This window comes from Macrotis lagotis, chromosome 3 (genome assembly GCF_037893015.1).
Source record: "Macrotis lagotis isolate mMagLag1 chromosome 3, bilby.v1.9.chrom.fasta, whole genome shotgun sequence".
In the NCBI taxonomy this organism is placed as follows: Eukaryota; Metazoa; Chordata; class Mammalia; order Peramelemorphia; family Peramelidae; genus Macrotis; species Macrotis lagotis.
This window is the reverse complement of record NC_133660.1, coordinates 22,879,970-22,892,761: the sequence shown is the minus strand read 5'-3', so window position 1 is coordinate 22,892,761 and position 12,792 is coordinate 22,879,970.

Sequence of the window (12,792 nt, the reverse complement as noted above, 5' to 3'; positions counted from 1 at the left end):
AGGTATTTGATAAAATCTCATGTGGCACCTTGGACAAAATAGCACAATAGCACAGTCTATCAACTGTGTGATAGGATCATCAAATAGGTTTGTAACTAACTGGAGAATCATACCAAATAGTTTTAATTAGCAAATCTATTATCATCTGCAAGGAGGTATCCAGAGCCTGTCACAAAATAGGCTGCTCTTTATCTTATTGTGTTCAGTATTTTCATCAAATATTTGGATGAGAATGAAAAGATTTTCATATTTCCAGGGGCCACACTGCTGACAAGTCAGCTGATTTGTTAGATTCTATCCATTATATCTGGAAAGCTAGAATGATAGGCCTAAATGGATATGAAATTTTCCACAGATATGTACACATAACATCTAAAATTTAGGTATTTTTTTTAAAAAAACCTATCTATGCATGGGAGCCATAAATTTGACTAGATTCTTTGATTTGCTGATTTCTAAAGAAATAGTTAAATGTTTGTATATGTAAGTGTGCATATGAATCCCTATATATGCATTTAACTATTTCTTTAGTTCATTAGTTTTATATAAAGACATATAGAAAGATACATGTAACTGAAAACGAAACATTTAAAAAAGTCCTAGTTTAAAGGTCTAGAAATCAAGAATAATGAGGGAGCCAGTCAATGAATATTTCTTAAGCAGTTACCTTATGCCAAATACTTTGCAAAGGGCAGGGGAGGGGATAGTGAGAGCTCCTGCTTTCTTTGACTAAATTTAAATCTATGTAAGTGGCCACATTATATTTCAGGTAATGCTAGAACAAACAAATGTGATTTCTGGAGCATAGTCCATATGCAGTAGTAAAAATCTGAATACAACCTAAATATATAAGAGCTGGAGAATGACTGAACTGCAATGAATGAACAAATGAGATGAATGAATTACAATGGATTTGTCCATCACCATTATAAAGTATTAAAAAATTCATGTATTCACACACCGGGGAAATATTTTACAAAAGAAAATGGAGAAAAAATTCTCAATTAGGAGCACTATAGTCACTGATTACAACTGTAAGAAATGTGCTATAGCTATACCATACATGTATTAGGGACAGCTAAATAGCACAGTGTATAGAGCACTAGAGCTGGAGTCCAGATGATCTGAGTTCAAAGGTGACCTATAACACTCACTACCTGTGTGATCCTGGACAAGTCACTTAACTTTGCTTCAGTTTCTTTATCTGTCCAATGAGCTGGAGATAGAAATGGCCAACCATGCCATTATCTTTGTCAAGAAACCCCAAAATAGGGTCATGAAGAGTCGCACACAAAGGGAAAAAAAAACAAGACTGAACTCTACCAATAAATAAACTATAAATATATCAAAATCTGTTAGCTAATCTTAAAACTTCATTGCTACATAGAAATCTTTTTCTCTTACCTCTCTATCAAATCCCACAAAGCATCTGTTTGAAACTGTCTCTTCTATCCTAAAGCCACCAGTCTTCCCCCTTCTCCCATCTCTCTCTCTCTCTCTCTCTCAGCATAAGAGGGAATTGAAGTTTAGCCCCTTCATGAAGAACTCTTAACTCTTTCCCACTTCTATACTTCCACCCTCTTTGACACCATCTTCCAGTCTCTCATAGTTTTCTCTGGTCTTAACAGAAGAGGCATCATCACCTTCATTTGTCTCCATGACACTATCTCTCACTTGCTTCAACCATACCCTCTCTCTCTTTAGCCTTCAGGTTCTTGTGGAACACTGGTACCTTCTGAATAGCATACAAAAATGTCCAGGTTCTCCCTTGTTTTTAAGAACCTTCCCTTGGTCTCCACATCCCCTCACACAATTATACTCATTTCTTCTTTCTTCCACTTCCAAACTTCTAGGAAAAAAACTGTCTTCCCTCATTGCCTCCACTTCCTCACCTCCCACTCATTTCTCAACTACTCAATCTGACTTCTCATTCCATCACTTAAATGAAATTACTTCTCCAAGGTTACCAAGTATCTCCCAACTACCAACTCCAATAGCCTTTTCTCAGTCTTCATCTTCTTTCCTGGGAGTCCCTTCCCTGGCAAACTACTTTTCCCTATATTACCTCTTAGTACCACTGATGGCCTCTGCCACTCCCAGACCCAGCAAGCATCTCCACCACCCAAGCAATATCCTGAACTGTAGTGTAGGGATATGATGGGTATGAGTATAAGGTAATGAAGTCTCCCCCACTACCCCGGATTATTAGAGCAGCAATGCTCTCCTGTCCCAACTCCAATCCCCCTGGAGAATCTTAGATGATGTCTTTATTTTCTCCAAGGGACATCTTCAAGGGGGGGGGGGCATTTGACCCCCTTTGCATCTTTGTGTAACAAGGAAATGCAAATAAGGCAAATTTTTCCAAGCATTCCTAAGTTTTCAGCAATCGAATCATGCCTCTGGGAATCAGAGAGCCTGGATATCAATTTAGGCTGGCTTAGAGAAAAGATCCTTGTTCATTTTTGAAGCAAAAATAAGAAATTGGATCCCAAGTACATTTTTTAATGCCAGATGAACATTCTTAGGTCAAGGCTTAGTAACTAAGTTAATGTTATTTAGAAGAGAGGAGACTAGACAAGGATAAATCCTTCACAAGCTCTTATCCAGTCCTCAATCAGTCAATCAATAAACCAACCAAAAACATTTATGAGTCCTTAGTAGGTAGCATGCATTATGTTAAAACATTGGAGATGAAAAGGAAAAGAAAAAATGTGTCCTGCCTTTAGGAACTTGAATATTAATAATGGGAGCAAAATGCACACATATATTAGAATAGATGAATAGTAGTATAGAGAGGAAGCCTCTGGCATCTAGGGCTGGGAAAGACCTCCTCTACAATGTTCCTTTTGAACTAAGTCCAAAAAGCAGCCAGAGATTCTAAGAGGCAGCATTCTGGGTGTGGAAGAGTAGAAGGCATAAGGTGAAATATCCTGTATAAGAAAGAAAGCAGAAAGTAGTTCAAAATAACTAGTACACAGAACTCACGGAAAAGAGTAAGATTTAAGAAGACTTTATTGGTGGAAAGGCGCCAAGTTGTGATGAATTTTCATTGTCCAACAAGGACTTGCGATCTGATACTGAGTCAGGGAGACTGGTTAGAAAGCTATTGCCTTGTCCAAGAGGTGACTTAAATCCGGTGGGAGAGAGAATGTGAGGACTTGACAATTGTTTGCATATAGGAGTTAAATCAGAGTATTTGTGGATGATGCCAAGATTGAAATTGAGTGATTGGGAGGATGGTGATACCCTCCAGGGTAATAGGGAAAAACAGAAGGGGCTGAGGAGATTCCCTCTTCACAATTCTGGGTATATGTGTCATGTATGTGTCCCTAACCAGGACTTTTAAAGACAAAGCACCAGAAGGAGAACTCATTGGACAATCTTGTATCTTCCAAAGTATGAAAGTGTATGGTACTATTCATGACCATCTCCCATCTCAACATTGTGACATCGTGGAATGATATTGAAGAAACAAGTAACTGGCAATATGATAAAAAGAAACGTAACCACACATGTTCATCCTCTCAACAACCTAGCCCACACACTTAGCTTGTTCCCTTTTCTCAGTACTTTTGGCATGCTGACCTTCCTTATACCAGGTGCATGTCAGATGCAATCCCCCACTCTTTGTTATTACTGTAATTTAACTGGATAGTAACAAAGCTCGATAATAAAGTTAAAAATAAAACTCTTTTAAGAGCAGTAGTCCTACTGAAAGTCTTGTGGGAATTTTTAATGCAAAGATCCCTCCTTATCTCCATAAACATTAACATTTCCTTAGGAGCACCCCAAATACTCCCTCATTTCCATGCCCACTCCAACTATGGTAGCAAAGACTCAATTGACTTTTGGCAGAATTATTCATCTGACTTGGCTAATTCAGCCTGAGCTTGATCTCATGATCCTAGGGATCTGAGGATGATCTCCAAGAAGTCCCTTTGCTTCAATAACCAGCCCCTCATCTTCTCTACCCTCCCACTCTCACACAGCTGATGTCTTTCCCTGTCACCATTTATATTGTGGCTTTTTTTTCTTTTCCAGGCTTCCATTTCCCTTTGGTGATCTCACTGTGATCCATATCACCCACACTTTGATCCTAGGCAGGAATAGGGCTGATTTTCATTTGCATTTTTTTCTTTTGGCCCAGTCTCAATCACCCTGTCAGACTAGCACACCTCCCACAGCTCAGTTCTCACAGCAATACTCTCTCCTGGTTGTCAAAGACATGATCTTTCATTATTTCAGAGACTCAAAATTTTCCTTAAATCTCCTTTCCCTTAGCCTCTGCTTATAGCCAAAATTAATTCAGGTAGGGAAAAAAATATGTAGGATTCATTCAAGTTAGAGTATTATATCTGAAATCCTGAGCTCTATAGGAGAAACCCAATTCAACATTTAGGAAAATAAATGGAACTAGAAATCACATACATTCCTTCAATTTAAAAAAGATGGCCTAATCACCAAATATTTTCTTTGGATTTTGGTTTGTATTCCTCTGAATTGGTAGGATACCTCATTTTCTTTTTTTTTAATAAATTGATTTTAACACTTTTTTTAAAATTTTGAATTCCAAATTCTTTTTCTTCCCTCCCCCACCCGTTGAGAAGCAAAAAAAAAAAAGTATCTCAATTGTTCATTTGAATATATACATATATTTCCATTTTGGTTATATTGCAAAATAGAAAAAAGTGAAAAAATGATATTTCAATTTGCACTGAGTTTATCATTTCTCTCTCTGGAGATGTTTAGTATTTTTTCATCATGAGTTCTTTAGAATTGTCTTGGATTATTGAATTTACTGTTTTTTTATGGTTCAGTCATTTAGTCATGCCCTACTCTTCATGCTCACTGGATTCCAGGTCCTTCTATCTTCCACTATCTCATTAAAGTCTATCGAGGTTCATGCTCATTGTTTCTGTGACACCATCCATCCATCTCATTCTTTCTTGTCCCCTTCTCCTTTTGCTTCCAACCTTTCCCAATATCAGGGTCTTTTCCAGTGAGACCTGTCTCCTCATTATGGGGCTAAAAGATTGAAGCTTCAGCTTCAGTATTTGATTTTCCAGTAAATAGCTTGAGTTAATTTCTTAAGTATCAACTGATTTAATCTCCCTGCTGTTCAAGAGACTCAAAAATCTTCTCCAATATCATAATGTGAAAGTTTTGATTCTGCAGCATTCAGTTTTCCTTATAGTCCAATTCTCTCAGTCATGCATTGCTACTGAAAAAATATGGCTTTGGCTATCCAGATCTTAGTATTAAGAATTGTACTGATCAATGTAGCCAAGTCTTTCATATTTGATCATCATTACAACATTGCTATTACTATGCATAATGATCTTTTGGCTTTTTTCTCTTTGCTTTGTATCAGTTCAATAGGTCTTATCAGGTTTTCAGAGACCATTCCCCTCATCTTTTCTTATAGCACAATAACATTTCATCACAATCACGTACCACAACTTTTTGAGTCATTCCTCAATTAATGGACATTCCTTCAATTTCCATTTTTTTGCCAACACAAAAAGAACTATAAATATTTTTGTATATATAGATGATTTTCTTTTTACAGACCTAGTAGTATTATTGCTGAGTCAAAGGGTATATACATTTTATAGCCTTCTGGGTACAATTTCAAATTATTCTTCAGAATGATTAGATTAGCTCATGATTCCAACAATATACGGTGCACCTCTTTTCCATCACCCCTTCCAGCATTTGTCTTGTCTGATAGCTGTGAGGAGATACCTCAGAGTTGCTTTCATTTTTGTTTCTTTCATCAATAGAGAATTAGGGCATTTTTTTCATATTGCTATGATTAACTTTGATTTCTTCTGAAAATTGTTCATATCCTTTGATCAATTTTTTAGCTGGAGAATAGCTCTTATTTTTTTTATAAATTTAACGCAATTCCTTACGTATTGAGAAATAAGATCTTTAGGGAAACTTACTCTACAAATTTTTGATATCACTTCATTTTCTATGACATCTTTCAGCAATATGAAATTTCCTTGAATATTTCTTTTGATGAAGTCAGTTTTTGCTTTTGCTTTGTCTGAAATCATGATTGCTACTTCTGTCTCTTTACATGATAGGTTCTGCTCCAGTCCTTTCTTTTAACTATGTGTGTGACTTCCTGTATCTTATAAGCAACATATTATTGGATTCCAATTTCAAATCTGTTCTGTTATTCCCCTTCTGTTTTATGGGTAAGCTCTTCCCAGTCACATTCATAGTATTTCCCTCTATCTTCTTTTCTTCTGTTTAACCTTTTTATACTATCTCTCTTCAAAAAGTCTGTTTTGCTTCTGATTGCTGCATCACTTAATCTATCCTTCTCTTATCTTTCCTTTGCCCCCATAACTTATATTGGGCAAGACAGATTTCTGTACCTAGCTCGGTGCATATTTTTTTTTCCTCTTTGAATCAGTTTTGATGAAAGTGAGGTTCAAATATTGCCACTCCCCATTTCCCCCTCCACTATAAAACTCTTCTTCCTTGTATTCCTTTTTTATGTAAGAAAAGATTTTCCCATTCTACTTCTCCCTTCCCCCCTTTCCTCAGTCTCTCTCTCTCTCTCTCTCTCTCTCTCTCTCTCTCTCTCTCTCTCTCTCTCTCTCTCACACACACACACACACACACACACACACACACACACACACACTCTCTTCTTTCATTCTTTTTTTTTGTGGAGGAGGGAGATTATTCCAACATAATCAACTTACATTCATGTTCTTTGTCTATATAAATTTCTCCTAACTCTCTAATAATGATAAAGTTCTTAGGAGTCATATGTGTTATCTTCCCATATTGAAATGTAAATAGTTTAACTTTATTGAGTCCCTGAAGACTACTCTTTCATCTTTATCTTTTTGTTTCTCTTGAGTCTCATGTTTAAATATCAAATTTTCCATTCATCTGGTTTTTTCATCAGGAATACTTGAATGTCTAATATTTCGTTAAAGATCTACTTTTCCCCAGAAGGAATATGCTTAATTTTGCTGGATAGGTAATTCTAGCTCCTTTGCCTTCCAGAATAGTGTATTCCAAGCCATCTACTCTTTTAGTATAGAAACTATTAAATCTTGAGTCATCCTGCCTTCTGTGGGGAGTGGGGGGTAGGAAAGCAAGAGTAGGAGAAAAATTGTAAAACTCAATAAAAATCTTTCTTTAAAAAAAAAATCTTGAGTGATCCTGACTACAGTTCCACAATATTTTAATGCCTTCCTTCTAGCTCCTTGTAATATTTTTTTTTTCCTTTATCTGATCTAGCACTGGAATTCGGGCTACAATATTTCCAGGAATTTTCATTTGGAGATCTCTTTCAGGAGGTGGATTCTTTCAATTTCTATTTTGCCATCTGTATTTCTTGAAAGATAATGTCTGGGTTCACTTTTGATCATGACTTTCCAATAGTCCAATGATTCTTTCTCTTTTTTGGTTTTTGCAAGGTAATGGGGTTAAGTGACTTGCCCAAGGTCACACAGTTAGGTGATTATTAAGTGTGTGTGGTCTGAATTGAACTCAGGTCCTCCTGACTCCAGGACCACTGCATCACCTTGCTGCCCCAGTCTAATGATTCTTAAATTATCTCTCCTCAGTCTATTTCCCAGGTCATTTGTTTTTCTGATAAGACATTTCACTTTTTCTTCTTTTCTTCATTCTTTGATTTTTAAAAATTGTTTCTTGCTGTCTTGTGCAGTCATAGTTTTCATTTGCCCAATTATAATTTTTAAACAATTATTGTCTCTAGTGAACTGTTGTACCCTCTTTTTCCATTTGGTCATTCTGCTTTTTAATTAATTTTTTTCTCCAGTGAATTTTTATGCTAGGAGGCTCATAGTGAAACCTTATCAGAAAATAAAAATTTATAAGACAGCTAATTAGATATTTCACATTTTACCTCCTTTCTGCACTACTTCCAGTATATCTATTAGTTAAAATGACAGACTTTGGCCAGTCCTCTAGTCAGTTGTCATCTTTAAAAGTGTTAGAGTATTTGTCAAGGATTTGTTCTCTGCTGTCATTCAGCATATATTCAGTGGGACCTCACATAGTTGTCTCCAAGCCTAGACCCATCCATCTAGAGAGAAATATAATTAATTGAAGAATAAACAAAAAAGACTCAGTCTAAACTCGAACTCGGGATTGCCTAGCCAGGACATATGTATTAGATGGCATGTTCTATTACATAACAACATGAAGGTTGGGGATAGGAAGGGATGGCAATAGGATAATTTGGTACTTCCCCACATTCTCTTCTGGGGAAACATTTCAAAATCATCTTAATATAATTCATAACTAGAAAGGCAAAGAGAGATAGAGGTGATTTTTACACTCTGAGTTATCACTCTTTCATTTCCACAGAAAAAGATTTTGAATGGCAAAATTACACATGGCCAGTAGCAGACTCTAAAATTCCCACATTGACTGGAACTAATAATGCTAACAATGAGTATGCCCCATGTGATCATCCTTATCTGCTAAAACAAGATTGCTACACTGATATGCATATTTTGTCTCCCTGATAGAAGGAAAGCTGGTTGAGGACAGGCCCTGTTTAACTTTGTTTTTTTAATCCCCAACATCTAGCCTAAAACAAAATAGGAACTTTATAAAGTCATATTAAATTGAGAGTGAAGGATAACTATTATCCCAGAAGTAATTGATTGGTCACAAGGTTATGTTATGGATATGTTATTGGATCAGGATTCCAATTTCTCCAGATAGCAATAATAGAAATAGTGCAGAGAACTCATGAATAACATAAAGAAATATAGAAAATATATAGAGGGTCTTAAGCTCTTATTAGGATATGCTTATTAGCTTTTATTATGGCTGCTAGCTGGACAACAACCCAACCTTTTGGTGGAAGTCCTATATCTTCTTGGCTCTGATACAGTTCTTCAAAGATTCGTCTTACCTTTCCATGGTTTAGACTTCTCCTGAAATGCAAACCTACTTTGCAGTTGCTAGAAAGGCAACTCTCTTCCTACCAGGTCTATACTGTTGGGATTATCCATTATAATAGTAGAGTTGGCAAGGCCCCCACTATCTTGCACCCCTTATCATGGTTTTAATATAGATAGTTAATAATCTAGATTCCAGCAATGATACTTGGGAAATATTCTTTCTTTAAAAACAAATCTCTTGGGGTAGCTAGGTGGTGCAGTGGATGAAGCACCAGCCCTGGAGTCAGGAGTACCTGGGTTCAAATCTGGTCTCAGACACTTAATAATTACCTAACTGTGTGGCCTTGGGCAAGCCACTTAACCCCATTTGCCTTACAAAATCCTAAAACAAAAAATCTCTTTCACTGAGTCAAATTTTCAAAAAAACAAGCCATTCCCGAATTGACAAACAGTCAAAGGATATGAAAAGACAATTTACAGCTGAGGAAATCAAAGCAATCCATAGTCATATGAAAAACTGCTCTAAATCATTACTTATAGAGAAATGAAAGCGTCTCTGAGATACCACCTCACACCTCTCAGACTGGTCAATATGACCAGAAAGGAGGACAATGATTAATGTTGGAAGGGTTGTGGGAAATCTGGGACACTAATACATTGTTGGTGGACCTGTGAACTCATCCAACCTTTCTGGAGAGCCATTTGGAATTATGCCCAAAGGGCAACAAAAATGTCCATTCCCTTTGATCCAGCAATACCACTATTGGGTTTATACCCTCTTCAGATTATGAAAAAGGGTAAAAACATCACTTGTACAAAAACATTCACAGAAACCCTGTTTGTGGTGGCAAAGAATTGGAAATTAAGTGAATGCCCTTCAATTGGGGAATGACTTAACAAACTGTGGTATATGTATGTCATAGAACACTATTGTTCTATTAGAAAACAGGAGGGATGGGAATTCAGGGAAGCTTGGAAGGATTTGCATGAACTGATGCTGAGAGAGATGAGCAGGACCAGAAAAAGATTGTACACACTAACAGCAACATGGGGGTGATGATCAACCTGGATGGACTTGCTCATTCCTTCAGTGCAACAATCAGGGACAATTTGGGGCTATCTGCAATGGAGAATACCATCTGCATCCAGAGAAAGAATTGTGGAGTTTGAACAAAGACCAAAGACTATCACCTTCAATTTAGAAAAAAAAGCCCATCATCTTATTATGTAATTTTGTTATCTCTTATACTTTATTTTTCTTCCTTAAGGATATGATTTCTCTTTCAACACATTCAGCTGAGATCAATGGAAACAATGTAAAGACTAACAGAATGCCTTCTGTGGGGTGGAGGGAGGCAAGAATGGGGAGAAAATTGTAAAACTCGAAATAAATAAAATCTTTCTAAAAAAATAACCAGGGGGCAGCTAGATGGCACAGTGGATAGAGCACCAGCCCTGGAGTCAGGAGTACCTGAGTTCAAATCCAGCCTCAGACACTTATTACCTAGCTGTGTGGCCTTGGGCAAGTCACTTAACCCCATTTGCCTTGCAAAAAAAAAAAACCTTAAGGAAAAAAAAAAAGAAAAAAGAACCAGGAGGAAAAAATAAATAAAATGCAGGGAATCCAGAAAAAACAATCTCTTTCAAATACCCAAATTCTTTAACCTGAGGATTATTTTCAGGACAACTCTAAAAACTTGAAAGAATTAAAAAAGCATGAAAGCTCGAGAAATCTCCTTTCTCTGCTTAGAAAATTAGATTCCAAAATTGCACTAAGACATATAGATTCCCCTTAGTTTAAATATTCGGTTTTGGTAGCATTCCCTTCTCTGATGATGCTGGCAAGCCCATATTTTATTTGTCATGTGCTTCTGTAGGAACTCAATACATCACCACTATCATGGCTGTTGTCACCTCTTACACTGGGAAAGTCCCCCTCTTGGGCACGATGACAAGAATGCTGTAGGTAATCACCTGTATTTGCCAAGTTGTTCTGCTTTTTGGCATCTATTAACAGGGCATAATCATTCTATTGCTCTCTGCAACACTTCCCCCACCCCAACCCAGCTCAAGTTCATTCCTGTCTCTCCCCTGTACAGAAGAAGGAGGGAGGGAAAAGGGACCCTCTGGGCTCTGGATTGAATTGGAGCAAGCTGATCCCCCAATTAACCCCACTTTCCCCTTTAATTTATTATTATTATTAGCTTCTGAGTAGGGAATGATTCTAATTATTATAGTTAATCCTGACATCAAGTCTAATTAAGACTTCCTTCACCTGATTTCAACCTTAATCTGCCACTTTGCAATTTCCAAATATAACCAGAAGCTCAAGCCCATTTGAATAGAACTCTCCTCCTTTGGAGAAATTGACAACTCAGTGCTCTGTACTTTGCACCCAAAAAATATTTCTTTCAGAATCAAAATATTTAGAGGCCAGACTCTAGTCCAGTTCACCATTCTGAGAAGAGCATAGTCAGTCTCCAGCTCCAACCTTTGTCCCCCAGATCCCAGTAAGGTCAAAATTTCCCTTGGAGAAGGGGGGATGGTGGAGGAAATCATAGATAAATCATCTATCTGGTTCTCCCCAAGAGCTTCATCTAGATAGAGTCATGTGGACACACATAACTGATATGAACAACATACATACCTTTCACAAACATTGTTAATGGTTCTTTGCAACTCAGAGCCAAGGAGGAAAGTCTAGTCCCTTTATCTAATGAGAACCCTTCAAATACCTGGAGACATATCCTTTCCTCCCAAGTTTTCTCTTCTACAAACTAAATTTCCTTTATTCCTTCACCCATGATCTCAAGACCCTTCCCTATAGTGATTGCCCTTCTCAGGATCATGGTGCCTAGAATCAAACAAAGTACTATAGATGTGGTTTGACCATGGCAGAGAACAGGAAAGCTATCATCTTCTTTCTACAAGCCCGGGTTATCCTAATGAAGTTCATTCATACTCTTCTCTGTAGGATGACTCTTGTCCATATCTGACTGTTATCCTACAATAAGGTGTACCTCTATCATGCAAGGAGCCCTGTTTTCATTTATAAGATCATACATTTTGTGTGGGAAGGAACTTTTAAATTCAGCCATCTCATTTTTGATTAGGTTATTGCCTAGGGTCATACTGCTGATAAATGGATAACTCAAATTTGAACCCAGATCCTCTGACTCCAAAGACAGAGCTCTTATCATTACAATATGCAACTGCTCTTAATATTATATAATCTTCAGGGAAGCATTGGATGGGCTACTTATCCCTTACTCTTCCTAGGAAATGATCCAAACAACTTTTATGGTCTCACATTATTGGATGATGACATGCAACACTTCTGTGTAATTCTTTATAGACTTCTCATTGAATTTGCCCATACACTCCTCTACCTCAGGAAGTTTCTGCCCTTAGACAATGATAGCTAGTTCATTATAGTGCTCTAATGGTTTCTAGGTGATCATCATCTCATTTGATTCTTATGATCCTGTGAAGCAAGGTCTAGAACTATCCCAATTTAACATTGAGGAAGCTGAGGTTGAGAGGGGTTAAATGACTTGACCAGAGTCACACAGCTAATAAAATTTTAAAGCAAGATTCAAACTCAGATCTTCTTGACTCTAGACTCATCACTCCATCTACTGAGCAACCTGGTCAAGTTAAGTCAACATTTGAACAGGAGTAGGAGAGCAAACTAGAGGGTAGATGGCCTTCAGGCTGCCAGAGCTTTTAATAACCCAAAACTTATATCTGAAATCTAGGCTCATCTTTTTGTTACCCTAATATAGTGTTAAAACAGTATGACTACAAGTTATGAAATAACATTATCCAAAGAATAAAAGATGGTAGTAGCCCAAAGGACCATGGAGAGCTACAAGATGATTTG